Genomic DNA, 18,155 nt, shown 5'->3' on the forward strand with positions numbered 1-18,155 from the left:
TTTAGAGCTTTTTCTCTCAACGTCAAGTGAGGCTCCTCAGCAGGCCAGGTTGCGAGTCGACGGCGACTTGCTTCAACGTGAAGCCTCGGTGACCTTTTGGAGGTCTCATCAACCCATGAAAAGCTCTGGAGCTTCAGTGGGGCAAACCTGAATCTCAGGTCGAGTCGTGGTTTGACATCTCTGGCTTGACTCTTGACGACGGGTCAGTCACCTTATGGAGCTTTTTACCAAAAATTCCCTAAGTGGTTCTCAAACTTCTGGATCTTCTTCCAGAATGTCCTTTCTGGGTCTTAAAGTGTCCACAACACCAATCCAATGTTCCATAAGCTCTGCTCTGAGTTACTCCTTGGGAAGTTGGTACTACAAGACCCATTATGCACCTGGCCAAATCCTTAAAAGTCCAAGTGAAGCTGGTCAGTTGGGTTTTTCTTGATACAGATGGAACTCTTTTAACCTGCTGCTTTCAGGGAGTCCACTCTTTAAACGTTCATAGCACTGCAAAGTTCTTTTGGTGAAACCCAAAGTGTGCAGCAGGTGCAGTCCTATTGAGTGCTGTCCTCTTGATGCAGGCCAGGGGTTCAGCAGGGCATTCCTTCTTCTTGTTTCTTTCAGGCAGGGATCTGAGTTGCTGGGCAGCTCCCCCATACTTATCTAGGTTTCTGGGCTAGCAAGCAGGGGGCACTCCTGACCAATGGGGTGCAGGGTGCCACCTTCTGTGATGACAACATCCCCTGAAGTGTGCAATTCCCTTGTCCCAGAAAGCACGTTTCCACAAAAATCAAAATGGAGAAAATCTTTTCTGGAGTTTCTGGACTACCTATACCCAGCCACAGGTGTGGCTAACTTTCTCCTACACTGCTCTTACAGCTCCTCTCCTAGCTCAATTACAGGGGCTTCCATTTGACTGGGGGTGCAGGAAGTGGGGATGGACCTGGTTCCTGTCCTCGCTGTCTTTCTCGCTTTGAATACCAGTTTGGCTACCCAGCCCCTTTCCTGTCCTAGCATCTGCAGACAACAAATCTCATCCCACCAGATGTCTCCTTTGTCTCAGCCCAGCCCACTTCACACCTATTTAGGAGTGGTTGGCTCTACTTTTCAAAGGCTTGCCAATCAGAAGAGGCTGCTTCAGGGCTGAATTTGGGTACACCAGAAAAACAAGCTCTATAACTTCTTTTCTGACATAGTTATATTAAATCCAACCATGGCAAGTTGTTGTATTCATTCTAACTATTATTTTGGCACTGTGAAGCATCATTTTAGCTCACTTTTGTCACTTGTTAGATGTTATTAATGTTAAATAAAGACTACCCACGTTAGGCTTTGGAGCTAATGTACTACAATAGGGAGGAATGAAATTGGCAGTGTTTCCATCACCAGGTCTTATAAAACACCATTTATAATGTCCTTGCTTATTTGAACTTGCCACCCTACCCTTGGAGTACCTAGGATAGACTTTAGGAGAGGGTCATATGTAGAGAAAAATAAGGTAATTTAAGACTTTAGAAGTGCTTTATGATCCTAAGTCGAATTTTGGGTTTAGTTTTTTTTTAAAAGCAGCCTGCAAGGCAGGACTGGCTTTCAAAATGACAGATAGATAAATCTACTGGACCTCAAAACCTACATGCCCTACCGTATTCTACGGACTTAAAGGTAGGTTGTCAGTACCAATTGTAATTATACCTAATTACTGTGCCCCTTTTACACAGAGCACATGCCCTGTGTATGATTAGCAGTTTCCATGGCCCACAGTCAGAAACCCAGTATCTAGTAGTCAAGATGAGGCCAGAAAGTGGGGGGGAGGGGTGGGGGCGAGGCACTGCAAAAAGACCTGGTTTCTCACATAACCATTCTCTGCCACCCATTCATAGCCACCCAAATTACAGTCACTCAAAACCATTGATGCCAACATCCACAGCAACTCAAACTATGAGTTACCAATATAACCACTCATCCACACCACAGTCTGCTAGCTGCACTCTTTTAATCCAGGATACTACTAACTGCAGTCTCCCCCCCCCATTTGCTCTGGGCCACACATGGATGCTGAGGAGTGACAGTCACTAAAACACCAGGAATCAATGTCAGCTCACAACTCAAAACAATTCCAGGTACATTTAGCACTGCATGCCTACTACCGTTTACTTCTAGTACGCTACACACTGCCCCAACCCCAGTAAGCTTCAAACATTAAACACAAGCAAAACACCCAAGGTTGTGCTGCCATTTAATGGATAAGACAGGGGTGTGTATTTTTACAAATGTGTCTCTACATGTGTGCATGTATGTGTACTAGTATATACATGCATTGCACTTCTCCCCGACACATATCACACTCATCGGAAGAGCGTAACCTCTCTTCATCAACTGCATATCACCATCCTTCGGATTAAGTGAACTGTCCCTCTTTAATAAACTAATGTTCGAGGCATATGGGCTGCAGATGGTACATTATGAATAGATCGCCATCTGGTGTTGGGCTCGGATGATTGCATTTGTTTTTCTCTTGGAGAGTCTTTTGTATCTTGGTGACTCCTCCTTTGGTAGCTAGTGCGCATGGGCATCGGCTCCATCCTTAGATTGTTTTTTTCCGCCATCGGGTTCGGATGAGGATTGAAGCGCTCCAGATCGACTTCGGAAAGAAGTGACTTTTCGGCGCGTATTCCCTTTCCAATTCAACGGTATTGTTATCGAACGCGATTTCATTTCCATTCCGATGCATTTCGACTCCAACATCGAAGAAAAACTTTGATCTACGTCAACGAACAGGAGGCCTTTCTCGACGTGGTCAAGCCCGGAGTCCATGGAAAGGACTCCATTTAAGAAATGTCCAACGTGTGGTGCTAAGTTCCCACACAAGGACCTACACGAGGTGTGCAACCTCTGCCTATCGCCTGAACACGAATCCAGGGACTGCGAAGCCTGCGCAGCATTCTCCTCCAAGTCGACGATTAGAAACCGTCGAGCTCGAAGACACGAGGTTTCCAGAATGCAGTCGGAGGCGATCCCGGAGCTGTTCGAAGACCAGCACCTCGATGAAGAAGAGGATCATGAAGAACAGTCGGGGTCGGAAAGGGACGAGTCGGATGTCGAGGAACTCGACGTGCAACAAACCGTGAGTGACGACGTCCCCTTACCAAAAAAACGACCCTTTGTGGTAACGACCCCGCCTTCGAGCCCTGTCAAACGGCAGAAGAAAGTTTCTGATGCCCCGCCTTCGGGCCCGGCAACGAAACCGAAACTAAAACCGAAACTCTCGGTCTCCCACCATGTCGGATCCGAGAAGCGGTCGACATCGACTTCGACGCCGAAGCTTCATACATGGGAAAGCTCGGCATCAAAACATTCCATGTCGAAACCGAAACATGCTTCGACGTCGAAGACTCACTCGACACCGAAAAAATCAGAATCGAGCAAATCCTCGGTGCCGAAAACACCGAACATTGACGATCGAAAGCAAAGGCACCTTTCGGAACCAAAAGCTTCGGTACCGACACAGGAGCAGCAAACCGATCCGAAACAAAAGATTTTGTTTATCGATCCACAAACTGGCAAAGTAGTGACGAAGAAGAGGAAGAATGAACAGCTAGAAGACAAACCTCTTCCTTCTAAAAAGAGAACAATGGGGACAAATACAACTCCTCCTACTTCTCCTCGACCTAGAGTCACACCCTCTTCTCCTATTCCTCACACTATGCCAACTATTCCTCCACCTTCTACACCAAGACCATCTACACCTCAGTCAGATGTAGACAGTGATACAGGGGAGGGAGACCCTCATGGGGATGATGACACTATCCCAGATGAGGATGACCCATGGGAACATTATGACGCAGGGTCAGATGATGACAACGACCCAGAGTTATATCCCTCAAAGTCTTCACCACCTGATAACACAGGGTTTGTACAGCTCATTAATAGGGCAGCAAAATATCATAAGGTAGATCTACATACAGAACCTCAGGTAGAGGATTTCCTATTAGAGACACTACCTACTGCACAAAGAACATCCGGTACTCTACCTATGCTGAATGGTCTTCTCAGTCACACAGCAGACATATTCAAAGACCCAGTGAGGGCTAGGGTGTTAAACCCAAGAATTGATAAAAAATATAAGGCAGCTCCAAAGGACCCAATATTTATCAAAGGGCAGGTACCTCTGGACTCGCTTGTAGTTTCAAACGCTCGCAAAAGAGCGAACTCATTATCTACAGGAGAAGCCCCTCCACCTGAGATAGATGCATCAGGCAAAAGAGTAGCATCACAAGCGGCAAATAGCTGGCGTATAGCCAATACACAAGCGCTACTTGCACGTTATGACAGGGCACATTACGATGAGTTAGAAAAACTCATCCCACATCTCCCCAAAGAACATCCGAAGAGAGCAGATCAGCTAATACAGGAAGGAAAGATAATAACTAACACTTCCATTAAGTGCGCCCTAGACGCGGCAGACACTGCAGCAAGATCCATCAACACCAGTGTCATGTTAAGGAGACATGCATGGCTTAGAGTCTCAGGGTTCAAACAAGAAGTACAAACATCTTTATTGAACCAACCCTTTGATCAGAAGACACTTTTCGGCTCAAGCACAGATGAGACTTTAGAAAAGATGAAAAAGGACACAGAAACGGCTAAGTCAATGGGAGCATTACAACAGCCAACACAAAGGGGTTCCTTTCGTAGATCCACCTATAGAGGGGGCTCAAAAAGTACAGGAACAAGTCAGCAATCCACCTCTTTTACGCCAACGTCACCCAGAGGTAATTCAAGAGGCAGTTACAGAGGTAACAACAACAAGGGTAGAGGTCGCGGAAATAATAACAACCGCAACTCCCCAACCCCAAAACAGTGGCTTAATACAACTTCCCCCAGACCACATAACACCGGTCGGGGGACGTCTAGCACAGTTTCTACCTGTCTGGGAAAACATCACATCAGACAAGTGGGTGAGAAAAATTATCCAACATGGTTATTGCCTAGAACTCACTGCTACGCCACCAAACATCTCCCCCAAACAGCGTCCAATGAGTCATGACCATCTGACATTGTTAAAGGAAGAAGTACTATCACTACTACTAAAGCAAGCCATAGAGAAGGTTCCAAAACATCAACAAGGGACAGGAGTATACTCTCTATACTTCCTAATCCCCAAAAAAGACGGGTCCCTAAGACCAATCTTGGACCTCAGACCTCTCCATGCATACATAAATTCGGAACATTTCCACATGGTCACGCTCCAACAAGTACTTCCTTTACTGAAGAAAGGGGACTTTCTTTCTACACTGGATCTAAAAGACGCTTACTTTCACATCCCAATTCACAAAGCCCACAGAAAATACCTAAGGTTTGTAGTGGAAGGACAACATTATCAATTCAAAGTCCTTCCTTTCGGTGTCACAACAGCACCGAGAGTGTTCACAAAATGCCTAGCTGTGATGGCAGCACACCTAAGAAGACAACAAATACATGTCTTCCCTTACTTGGACGATTGGTTAATAAAGGCCAAGTCACAAGAAGAATGCCTTCACAACACACAGAAGACCATTCAGTTGCTGCACCACCTAGGGTTTACGGTGAACTACAAAAAATCCCACCTACAACCAAACAAAATTCAACAATACCTGGGGGCTACTATAGACACAGAAAGAGCCAAAGCATACCCCAATCCAATCAGGATACAGACAATGGTCAAGTTAATACAAAGATTTCAACCACAACACTCACTACCAGCACGAGTGTTTATGCAGCTGTTAGGCATGATGTCCTCCTGCATACTACTAATACCACATGCCAGACTACAAATGCGTCCACTACAGGAGTGTCTAGCGACACAGTGGAATCAGGCTCAAGGTCAGATTACAGATCTGGTGTTGGTAGACGACCGTACGCATCGCTCTCTGAAGTGGTGGAACACAACAAACATTTCCAAAGGACGGTCGTTCCTAGAACCGATTCCACAAGCGATACTGACAGCGGACGCATCGCTCTCCGGATGGGGAGCGCACATGGACAAATACACAGTGCAGGGGAAATGGAGTGTGCAGCAAAAGAAACTGCACATCAACTACTTGGAACTACTAGCAGTATTTTTAGCACTAAAAGCTTTCCAAATGCAAATAACAAACAAGGCAGTCCTGATCAGAACAGACAACATGACTGCAATATATGATATTCAAAAACAGGGGGGGGGGGGGGGGGGGGGGACACTCTCTCCAACTATCCGGACTAGCACAGGACATTTGGAGATGGGCCATTCCGCAAAAGATCTATCTGTTAGCAGAACACCTACCAGGAGTTCAAAATCAGATAGCAGACATCCTAAGCAGAGAGTAGTCAGAACAAGTACACGAATGGGAGCTGCACAACCAAATACTGCAGCCATTCTTCCAAAGATGGGGACAACCAGATCTGTTTGCCAATCATCAGAACGCAAAATTCCAAAACTTTGCATCCAGGTACCCACACCACCGGTCCCAGGGCAATGCACTATGGATAAATAGGTCCAACAAATTTGCTTACGCTTTTCCCCCTCTCCCACTAAATCCGTTAGTGGTTCGGAAACGGCAACAGCACTCAATGACAATGATACTAGTAGCACCCACGTGGGCAAGACAGCCGTGGTTCACCACGCTACTACAACTCTCACAGGTGCCACATCAAAAGCTAAGATTATTACCCATGCACCTTACACAGAACCATGGAGAAATAATGCACCCGGATCCCAAACAATTGAACCTAGCGATCTGGCTCCTGAGGTCATAGAGTTTGGATACTTAGATTTACCTCCAGAATGTATGGAAATCATTAAACAAGCAAGACGTCCTACCACCAGAGCATGCTATGCAGCAAAATGGAAAAGGTTTGCTGTACACTGTAACAGTAATCACATCAACCCTCTGGACGCATCTACTAAACAGATTATTTGCTATTTACTACACTTGCAGCAATGTAACTTAGCATATACCTCTATCAGAGTTCATCTCGCAGCTATAGCAGCGTACCTACAAAACAGGCAACATCTTTCCCTGTTTAAAGTACCAGCAATTAAAGCTTTCATGGAAGGACTCAAAAGAGTCATTCCACCAAGACTGCCACCTTCCCCAGTCTGGAATCTCAACATAGTACTTACCAGACTAATGGGACCACCCTTTGAACCTATGCATCGGTGTGAAATACAATTCCTCACATGGAAGGTGGCCTTCCTCATAGCTATTACTTCACTCAGAAGAGTAAGTGAGTTACAAGCGTTTACAATTCAAGAACCATTCATGCAGTTACACCAAAACAAGGTGGTTCTTAGAACAAACCCAAAATTCTTGCCTAAAGTAATTTCAGCATTCCACATCAATCAGTCAGTGGAACTACCGGTCTTCTTTCCAAAACCACAGACGGTAGCGGAAAGGGCCCTACATATTAGATGTCAGAAGGGCAATATTGTATTATATAGAAAGAACACAAACTTTCAAAAAGACAAAACAGCTATTTGTAGCGTTTTCTCCTACACATAAGGGCAATCCCATCTCTAAAGCAGGCATTGCCAGATGGATTGTAAAATGTATACAAATATGCTACTTAAAGGCAAAGAGGACATTAACTGTTCCTCCTGGAGCTCACTCTACACGTAAACTAGGAGCATCTATGGCATTCTTGGGAAACATTCCACTAGATGACATATGCAAAGCAGCTACCTGGGTTACACCGCATACCTTCACAAAGCACTATTGTGTAGATGTGCACACAACACAACAAGCTAGAGTGGGACAAGCTGTACTAAAGACTTTATTTCAGACTGTTGCAACAGACACGGGCGACCACCGCTAGGGAGAGAACTGCTGTATAGTCTATTCATAATGTACCATCTGCAGCCCATATGCCTCGATCGGAATATGCTACTTACCAGTATGCATCTGTTCTTGGCATAGAGGGCTGCAGAGTGGTACATGCCCTCCCAGCCTCCCCGGAAATCTGTGTCTGTTCCAACAATATCTTATTTAGATACACTTACATGGGCATTTCTATCTGTATTCTATCATACTACTCCATCTAACCCTACTATGGCAAAACAATCTAAGGATGGAGCCGATGCCCATGCGCACTAGCTACCAAAGGAGGAGTCACCAAGATACAAATGACTCTCCAAGAGAAAAACAAGTGCAATCATCCGAGCCCAACACCAGATGGCGATCTATTCATAATGTACCACTCTGCAGCCTTCTATGCCAAAAACAGATGCATACTGGTAAGTAGCATATTCCATCACACTTGTACCAAGTGCAGTGCCCTTCTTGAACAAGCAACGTTTCAACAGTGTCCGTGCAGCTCTACCCCAAAACAAATACCATACTGAGAGGTCGTGCACAATTACTCGAACTATCTTTACCCCCCCAAAAAATCATATTTATACCAGCTGCAGTACAGGTCGTGGACAAATACCACACTTCACCTGACTTCACAAATATCACACTTGTAGTAAAGTGCACTGTGCCTTCTTCACCAAATGCACAACCGCGCTTCACTAAATGCACTACCGCTCCTCACCAATTTCACACTCGAAATAAGCATTACATTCTTCGTCAAATAAATCACCCACTTGAAGTGAAATTCACCGCTTCCCACACGTGTGCACTGCATCTCTTCCCACACATGTGCACTGCACCTCTTTCCACATGTGTGCATTGCACCTCTTCCCACACGTGTGCACTGCATCTCTTCCAACACTTATGGTAAGTGCAGTACCTCTTTTGTTACACATAGTCTTACAACCCTATACCCTGGCCTCATCTGTTAACAAGTTGGCTCTGTACAAAAGACTGTAAATCGAGAGCTAAAGTAGGCCGACATACTGACTTTGGCTCTACTTTTCAAAGGCTTGCCAATCAGAAGAGGCTGCTTCAGGGCTGAATTTGGGTACACCAGAAAAACAAGCTCTATAACTTCTTTTCTGGCATAGTTATATTAAATCCAACCATGGCAAGTTGTTGTATTCATTCTAACTATTATTTTGGCACTGTGAAGCATCATTTTAGCTCACTTTTGTCACTAGTTAGATGTTATTAATGTTAAATAAAGACTACCCACGTTAGGCTATGGAGCTAATGTACTACAATAGGGAGGAATGAAATTGGCAGTGTTTCCATCACCAGGTCTTATAAAACACCATTTATAATGTCCTTGCTTATTTGAACTTGCCACCCTACCCTTGGAGTACCTAGGATAGACTTTAGGAGAGGGTCATATGTAAAGAAAAATAAGGTAATTTAAGACTTTAGAAGCGCTTTATGATCCTAAGTCGAATTTTGGGTTTAGTTTTATTTTAAAAGCAGCATGCAAGGCAGGACTGGCTTTTAAAATGACAGATAGATAAATCTACTGGACCTCAAAACCTACATGCCCTACCGTATTCTACGGACTTAAAGGTAGGTTGTCAGTACCAATTGTAAGTATACCTAATTACTGTGCCCCTTTTACACAGAGCACATGCCCTATGTATGATTAGCAGTTTCCATGACCCACAGTCAGAAACCCAGTATCTAGTAGTCAAGATGGGGCCAGAAAGTGGGGGGGAGGGGTGGGGGCGAGGCACTGCAAAAAGACCTGGTTTCTCACACAACCATTCTCTGCCACCCATTCATAGCCACCCAAATTACAGTCACTCAAAACCATTGATGCCAACATCCACAGCAACTCAAACTATGTGTTACCAATATAACCACTCATCCACACCACAGTCTGCTAGCTGCACTCTTTTAATCCAGGATACTACTAACTGCAGTCTCCCCCCCATATGGCCGGGATGCCCGCCACCCCCTCCCAACACAATCCCCAAGGATGGGAAGTCGGACACAGGTTAGAACTTTTGGAAGGCGGGAGGGAGTCACCCTCCCGGCCGTATTTATTAAAATATGAAACAAAATTTAAAACATTAAATAAAAGTTTCATCATTATGAACAATTTTACATTTATTACATTTCGATGAAGACATGTTCTTTGGCTAACCTTAACAGATCTCTAATACAAAGGTTTCCTAGCCGAGTCTAACATCCTGAAAATGCATACATTCTAAATTAAAATTGTACATCCTAGCATTAAGGGCCAACGGCAAGGTCTTAACCGGTGTTAGATCCCTACTACCAAAACTCTCGCCCTCACGGTGTGAGTGGCGCATGCGCAGTGGACTCTACCCTCATTGCCAACTGTAACTTCCCTTGTCGTGGTGGGAGCCCCCTTTCCACTCGACGCCATCTTAAAGGTCGTCCGAGTTCCCGTGTGAGGTATCTGTAGGAAGGACATCGTGGACTCCCAGCCCCCCCCCCCCCCCCCCCCCCTATCCCCAAACTCTCTATCCGCCGTCGCGGATATCCGGCCCCCGGGAAATTAGTAGGAGGGGCATCTAGCCGCCTCCCCCCTGGGAGGGGCCTATGGCCGTCTCCCCCTAGGCGACCCATCCTTAGTGGGTGCCGCCTCCCCGTGGAAGGGGCCAATGGCCGCCTCCCCCCGGGCGCTCCCATCCATTCTGGGTGGCGCCCCCCTCTAGGGACCTTGAAATTACTGCTCACCGATCATGACCTTACCGCCCGACCAAAAAATAAATACGACAGTTGTTTACCTACTAAGGAAGGAAAAATTCTAACATAGCCTTGATGTGTCATCAACTGCTCTCTCCTACAAAGGAAAACATTATCCTACAGGCAGAAGTCACATCCTTATCTTAAACATTCCTCTACTTTTCCTACAAAGGGAAAAAGGCCTATTTCAGCAAAACTTTATTTAAACCAAACATTGCCATAAGGGGCTAGTGGGTGGGTCAAAATTGCCGCTTGTTCCGTCGAGGGCTCACGAGCAACGAGTGGGTGCAGCCTTCAGAGCACAGGAACAAGAGGACGCTTCTTCGGATTCCCGCTCTATTTATTCCTCTGCGGGAGGGCGTGTACCCTCCTCCGGTACGCCTACTGGGCGTGGTCTTCGGTGTAGGTGTCTGGGACAACCCCTCTTGGGCGGGAAAAAGGCGCGCCCCGGCTACGCCGCTTCGGGCATACCAGCCGAGCCACGCCCCCGCCCAAAATGGTTTCCCGGGAGGATCTGGGCACCCAACCATACGTAAATGGGGGACCGAGTGGTCGCCCCTTTCCATATGGCCGGGATGCCCGCCACCCCCTCCCAACACAATCCCCAAGGATGGGAAGTCGGACACAGGTTAGAACTTTTGGAAGGCGGGAGGGAGTCACCCTCCCGGCCGTATTTATTAAAATATGAAACAAATTTTAAAACATTAAATAAAAGTTTCATCATTATGTACAATTTTACATTTATTACATTTCGATGAAGACATGTTCTTTGGCTAACCTTAACAGATCTCTAATACAAAGGTTCCTAGCCGAGTCTAACATCCTGAAAATGCATACATTCTAAATTAAAATTGTACATCCTAGCATTAAGGGCCAACGGCAAGGACTTAACCGGTGTCAGATCCCTACTACCAAAACTCTTGCCCTCACGGTGTGAGTGGCGCATGCGCAGAGGACTCTACCCTCATTGCCAACTGTAACTTCCCTTGTCGTGGTGGGGTCCCCCTTTCCACTCGACGCCATCTTAAAGGTCGTCCGAGTTCCCGTGTGAGGTATCTGTAGGAAGGACAGCGTGGACTCCCCCCCCCCCCCCTCCCCATCCCCACACTCTCTATCCGCCGTCGCGGATATCCGGCCCCCGGGAAATTAGTAGGAGGGGCATCTAGCCGCCTCCCCCCTGGGAGGGGCCTATGGCCGTCTCCCCCTAGGCGACCCATCCTTAGTGGGTGCCGCCTCCCTGTGGAAGGGGCCAATGGCCGCCTCCCCCCGGGCGCTCCCATCCATTCTGGGTGGCGCCCCCCTCTGGGGACCTTGAAATTCCTGCTCCCCGATCATGACCTTACCGCCACAGGCCGGATAGTTGACCAACTATCCGGCCCCCCCTACTCCTCCTAAAGGTCATGCTTCCTTAAACCCCTTAGCCATGCTATGAAGTCTCCTATGAGTAAGTCATTCCCCTCCCTGGACAGGTGAACCCCATCATTCAGATACATGTGATCACCCCGAATACACCCATGAGGAATGCTATGCAACTGCGAAGAGCGAAACAATTTACCAATTTTATTGTTAACCCTTTTCACCGAATGGTTCAGTGCTGACACCGAAAGGCCCCCCGCCATACCTTCCTGGGAATCATGTGGGACCAGGCAATCGTGCACCCCGGGAGTCTTTTAGCCAAGCAGCTAACAGCCGACAAAACTTGTTCCAATAACACTCGTCTACCCAGTGACACCAAGTCATTGCCCCCCAGGTGTACTATGACTACAGATGGCGGTGACCTTTGCCGCCCTAAGAGACCCTCAAAAAATGATTCGAATTGGTCAAAACAGAGCCTGCCCTTCCCATGGAAGGCCACTCTGTACCCGTATTCCCCAGCTGCGTGAGTCGCGTCACCTGCTTTAAATACGTCCCCGGCGCGCCTCACATATGAGTGGCCCACGACCCATACCACTCTCTCTCCAGACGGTGATCCTTGACCGCTGGTCTCCTGGTGCTGGGTCGACTGCAAATTCCGCTCCGCGTGACAGGCTCGCGAAACTGTAATTCAAACAAAAGACAAGAAGCGTGAGTGCATGTCAATTGATCTCTACAACATGTGCAATCGCACATACCTTTTGAAGCAATTCGAGGACCAACGTCCCAACTGTTTTACTTCCTCCGCACTCTGACCCCTGGCTGTAGCCTCAGTAGCAGCCCCTATCCTAAAGGAGTGGGTCCCAAAATCGCACGGGTCCATGCCCGCAGCAGCGATTGTCAGTGCTAGCACCCTCTGGAACTGAAACCTCGTCAGTGGGGTGCCATCCTTGTGCCTCAGCAAACTCCCCCCCCATGTATCCGCCCTCAGTGCCAGGTATTCCTCTATCCACTTTATCGGGCACGTGGGGGACCCTCGCAAGCGCTGCACAACATCACTATTTCCCATAGCCCCTTGGTCAGTTTTGGACCTGGCTATCGAGATCACCATTGAATCACCCCTAATCTGGACGTGATCCCTGCACAAGCCTCCCTCCACCTCTTTCTTGTTCCTTGCGACAAGTTCGCTCACTCGCATAGCCCCATGGAATGCCAATTCAAAAGCTGCGCGGAACAGAACTGCTTCGAAATGGGAGGAGCACGTCTCATCCAGTTTTGCTACGAGTAGAGACAACTTGTCTAAGCCAATCGGGCGCCTCGCATCTTGCTTGCGACCCTCGAGGCGCTGCCAGCCGCGAAGGGCTTTCTTAACCAAAAAGGAACCTGTCGGGTCTTTTATGCCATGCACCTGCACCATGAATGAAATGGCCGCCCTATGCCTACTGGCCGTTGCCGCTGATCGGCCTTCTCTGTGCAGCGCTACCAGGAAACCCAGGAAGGATTCCTCCTGACCCCATCTCTGACTCCCTGTTGGACCCAAAAATGTGCAGTAGGAACGAAACGCTCCTTCGTATGCCTTCCTTGTCCTGGGGGCTAAGCTTGCTGCCACGAGGTCTTGTAATCCGGGGCACCGATTAGCCATAGCGCTTCGGGGAATGGTGCCGCCACTAGGTCCGCTGTAGGTAGATAACCCCTGAACGCCTGCATATGTGAACGAGAGATGGCATCAGCAGCATGATTCAGTACGCCTGGCACATGTTTCGCCCTGAACTGTACATTCAATCTCATGCAAAGCAGTACAACTTCTTTCAACAATCTCAAGATCCATTTGCAGCGTGCTGCCTGTTGGTTAATGCACTCGACAACAGTCATATTATCAGACCAAAACACCACCGAGCGGTCTCTGAAGTCATCTGGCCATGCCATCAGAGCAACCCAAATGGGGAATAACTCCAAGAACCCAATGTTACCTGTGAGGCCGCTAGAGTGCCACCACGTCGGCCATGTTTGCGCCGACCATCGGTTACCAAAGATGGCGCCAAATCCCACGCTCCCAGCTGAGTCAGTCCACAGACCTAGTTCATCTGAAGACGCTGGTGGCTTCTTCCACACAACTCGACCGTTGAAGTCCGCCAGAAATGCCAACCAAATGCGCATATCCTGGCGAACCTCTGCCGACAGTCTCGTACGGTGGTGTCCCTCCTTGAGACCAACCATAGCATGTGCAATAGAGCGCGAGAAGGGGCGGGCCATTGGTATCACCCTCAAAGCAAAGTTAAGCTGACCCACTGTTTGCTGTAACTGGTGCAGGGTCACCTTCTCCTTGCCCAGGCATTGCGTCAAGGAAGCCCTAAACTTGGCCACCTTTTCTATCGGTAAACGGAAACAACCCTCCACAGAATCGAGCTCAATTCCCAGAAACTCCAGTGAAGTAGATGGTCCAACCGTCTTACCTGGTGCCAATGGGACTCCGAACTCCAGCATGAGGATGCAGAAGTCCTGCAGCGCCTGCGCACATTTCGTATCACCGGCTGCTCCCAAGAACAGGAAGTCATCCAGATAGTGCATAACATGCCTATGCCCTGTCGCCTCGGTGAATGCCCACTCTAAAAAACAGCTGAACATTTCAAAATAAGCACAAGAAATGGAGCAACCCATAGGCATGCATTTATCCATGTAATAACTCCCTTGAAATGCGAAACCTAGCAAGCGCTGGTCCTGTGGGTGTACCGGGAGCAACCGGAACGCTGATTCGATATCTGATTTCGCCATCAGCGCCCCGGGGCCCAGGCGATTTAACATGGCCACGGCATCATCGAACGATGCGTACCGTACTGAACAAACATCTGGGTCAATGGCTTTGTTCACCGAGGAACCCCTTGGAGCAGACAGGTTGTGAATAAGTCTAAACTCCCCAGGGTCTTTCTTCGGGACAACCCCCAATGGGGAACAGATGAACTCTGCCACCGGCGGGTGATGAAAAGGCCCTGCCACCCGCCCTAAGCTGACTTTTTTCGCAATTTTCTTCTGTGCCACGCTTGGGTTGTGCTGTACCGATAACTGGTTTTTACAAAAGGAGTCCCCCCGAAAATCCCCCGCCGGGATGTGGAAGACATGTAAGAATCCCTTCCTCAACACCCCAGCGGATACATGATCAGGGTATTTGTTCAACCAAGGAGTCAGAGCCATGATATCAACGGGTGTAGGCAATCGGTCACTACGTCCTACCTCACTCCTGCTTAGACCCTCCTTTACCTCCCGTCCCGCTGTTTTTAGATCTGCAGGAACTCTCCGGGTGTGAGGAATTCCCACAGCCCGCACACGCATGCTTGAACCTACATGTTCCCTGTGGTCTGTTACAGTTGCCTCGATTGAAGCCCCAACAAACCCCCCGCTTGCCGCCATTCCCGCCGGTCTTGGGCTGGTGATCCCCACCGGCGCCCGCTCGAAAGGGCACAGCGGACTTTTGGCGGACAAACCCTGACCCGCTGCCGCCTGGCGAGGACGTACCTGCCGCCCCTGGCAAGAGCTGCTTGTGCCATGACACCGAGTCCAGGCAATCCCAAGTCAAAGTAGCATCGTACTCTTTCGCTTTCCGGAATTTCATATTGTAACCTTTCCATTCCTCCCCCTCATACATTGAATAAAAATCCATAATACGATTTTGGTAGCAAGTTAACTCCGTCAGTAGCTCGGGTTTCCGTTCCCCCATTACTGCAATAAATATAGAAAAGGCCTTAACCCAGTTCGTTACTGTCTCATCCACCCTGAATTCCGCCATCTTGGCGCGCCAAACACTCGGGTGCCATAAATCCTTCTGGGTTTTAGCATATTCCATCTCGCGATGGTCAGTCAATAATGAAAACATGTTAACATATTTGTCTCCCCATATTAATTCTTTCGTGGCCATAGGGATGTGCTGTGCAACCTTCTCCCGCCTCGAGGGTAATGAACCCTCCCCCGCCATTGGCAATGCGAGCTTACCAGGTTCGGCCGTTGTTTCTGCCGTCTTCTCGCGACCAACTGCAGGTCCTACCGGTGCCACCTGTGGGGAAACAAGAGGAACATTCGCCGTTGCGGCCTCTCTCGACTGCCGCAATTGCTCGATTATTAGTCTGGCCTCCTCGGCCGGGTCACCCGGGGCCACTGCTCCCCCTGCTTTTTTCTTGAGCCACGGCAACACCGCTGCCAACTGGATGGCCAATTCGGGAGGCATCTCCTCATCATTAGCGGGAGTAATCACAACCAGGATCGGCAGACCTATATCTGGGTTTGGTACCGTGTTGTCTGACGGCGTGACGGGGGCGACTGGGGGTACCTCTGGAACCGGGACCTCCCCCGAAACCACCCTCTTCTTGACCCGTTTCCCTCTACCCTCGGGGACGACTCCCGGCAAGGCCGGGCCTATTACCTTCTTAGGGTGACACGAGTTGCTCAGTTCCGCCAGCTGTTTTTTGACCTCCGCCAAACCTCGACCGATCAATTGGACCTGTCCGAGTTTGCGGTCCATGCAAGCCATCCGGTTCGACAATAGGCGCAACACCTTATCCGTCTCGGAACCCTTTCCTGCTTTCTTGCCAGCCATGATTTCGAGTATTCCGCTCCTAGTCGATCAACGAGGTCCTGGATCCTTCGTACTCCAAATCACTGAAAGAGAAACAAGATTACAAGTTCTCAAAATTGCCGCTTGTTCCGTCGAGGGCTCACGAGCAACGAGTGGGTGCAGCCTTCAGAGCACAGGAACAAGAGGACGCTTCTTCGGATTCCCGCTCTATTTATTCTTCTGCGGGAGGGCGTGTACCCTCCTCCGGTACGCCTACTGGGCGTGGTCTTCGGTGTAGGTGTCTGGGACAACCCCTCTTGGGCGGGAAAAAGGCGGGCCCCGGCTACGCCGCTTCGGGCATACCAGCCGAGCCACGCCCCCGCCCAAAATGGTTTCCCGGGAGGATCGGGGCACCCAACCATACGTTCGGGGGGACCGAGTGGTCGCCCCTTTCCATTTGCTCTGGGCCACACATGAATGCCGAGGAGTGACAGTCACTAAAACACCAGGAATCAATTTCAGCTCACAACTCAGAACAATTCCAGGTACATTTAGCACTGCATGCCTACTACCGTTTACTTCTAGTACGCTACACACTGCCCCAACCCCAGTAAGCTTCAAACATTAAACACAAGCAAAACACCCAAGGTTGTGCTGCCATTTAATGGATAAGACAGGGGTGTGTATTTTTACAAATGTGTCTCTACATGTGTGCATGTATGTGTACTAGTATATACATGCATTGCACTTCTCCCCGACACATATCACACTCATCGGAAGAGCGTAACCTCTCTTCATCAACTGCATATCACCATCCTTCGGATTAAGTGAACTGTCCCTCTTTAATAAACTAATATCATACTTGTACCAAGTGCAGTGCCCCTCTTGAACAAGCAACGTTTCAACAGTGTCCGTGCAGCTCTTCCCCAAAACAAATACCATACTGGGAGGTCGTGCACAATTACTCGAACTGTCTTTTACCCCCCCAAAAAAATCATATTTATACCAGCTGCAGTACAGGTCGTGGACAAATAACACACTTCACCGACTTCACAGTGCACTGTGCCTTCTTTACCAAATGCACAACCGCGCTTCACTAAATGCACTACCGCTCCTCACCAATTTCACACTCGAAATAAGCATTACATTCTTCGTCAAACAAATCACCCACTTGAAGTGAAATGCACCGCTTCCCACACGTGTGCACTGCACCTCTTCCCACACGTGTGCACTGCACCTCTTCCCACATGTGTGCACTGCACCTCTTCCCACATGTGTGCACTGCACCTCTTCCCACACTTATGGTAAGTGCAGTACCTCTTTTGTTACATATTGTCTTACAACCCTATACCCTGGCCTCATCTGTTAACAAGTTGGCTCTGTACAAAAGACTGTAAATCGAGATCTAAAGTAGGCAGGCATACTGACTTTGTCAGCGTTTGAGGAATGCTGTTACTAAATGTGCTTCTTTCTTATATATTCACATAACGCGTCTATGTAAAGGTTGCATCTTCTCGTTCTCTTTTCATTATTAGACCGCTGCGTTCATTGCTTGTTCAACCTTGACCATTTATAGGGAAAGGGGATGTAGATGGTGCGTGTGTGGAAGCTGGCATGATGAACTCTAGGCATGAATAGGTTTATCTTTCAGAAGAAATAAAACAAAATAAGCATTCGAAATGTGAAGCCGTATC

General features: G+C 48.3%; 1 protein-coding gene across 1 annotated transcript in view; it reads left to right on the top strand.

Annotated features, from left to right (window-relative positions):
- The window catches only part of CWF19L2 (CWF19 like cell cycle control factor 2), a 1,214,198-nt gene that overhangs the window by 512,627 nt on the left and 683,416 nt on the right, over positions 1-18,155 (top strand). The gene's annotated exons all lie outside the window — the stretch shown is intronic.

Source organism: Lissotriton vulgaris, chromosome 8 (assembly GCF_964263255.1).
Source record: "Lissotriton vulgaris chromosome 8, aLisVul1.2, whole genome shotgun sequence".
Lineage (NCBI taxonomy): Eukaryota > Metazoa > Chordata > Amphibia > Caudata > Salamandridae > Lissotriton > Lissotriton vulgaris.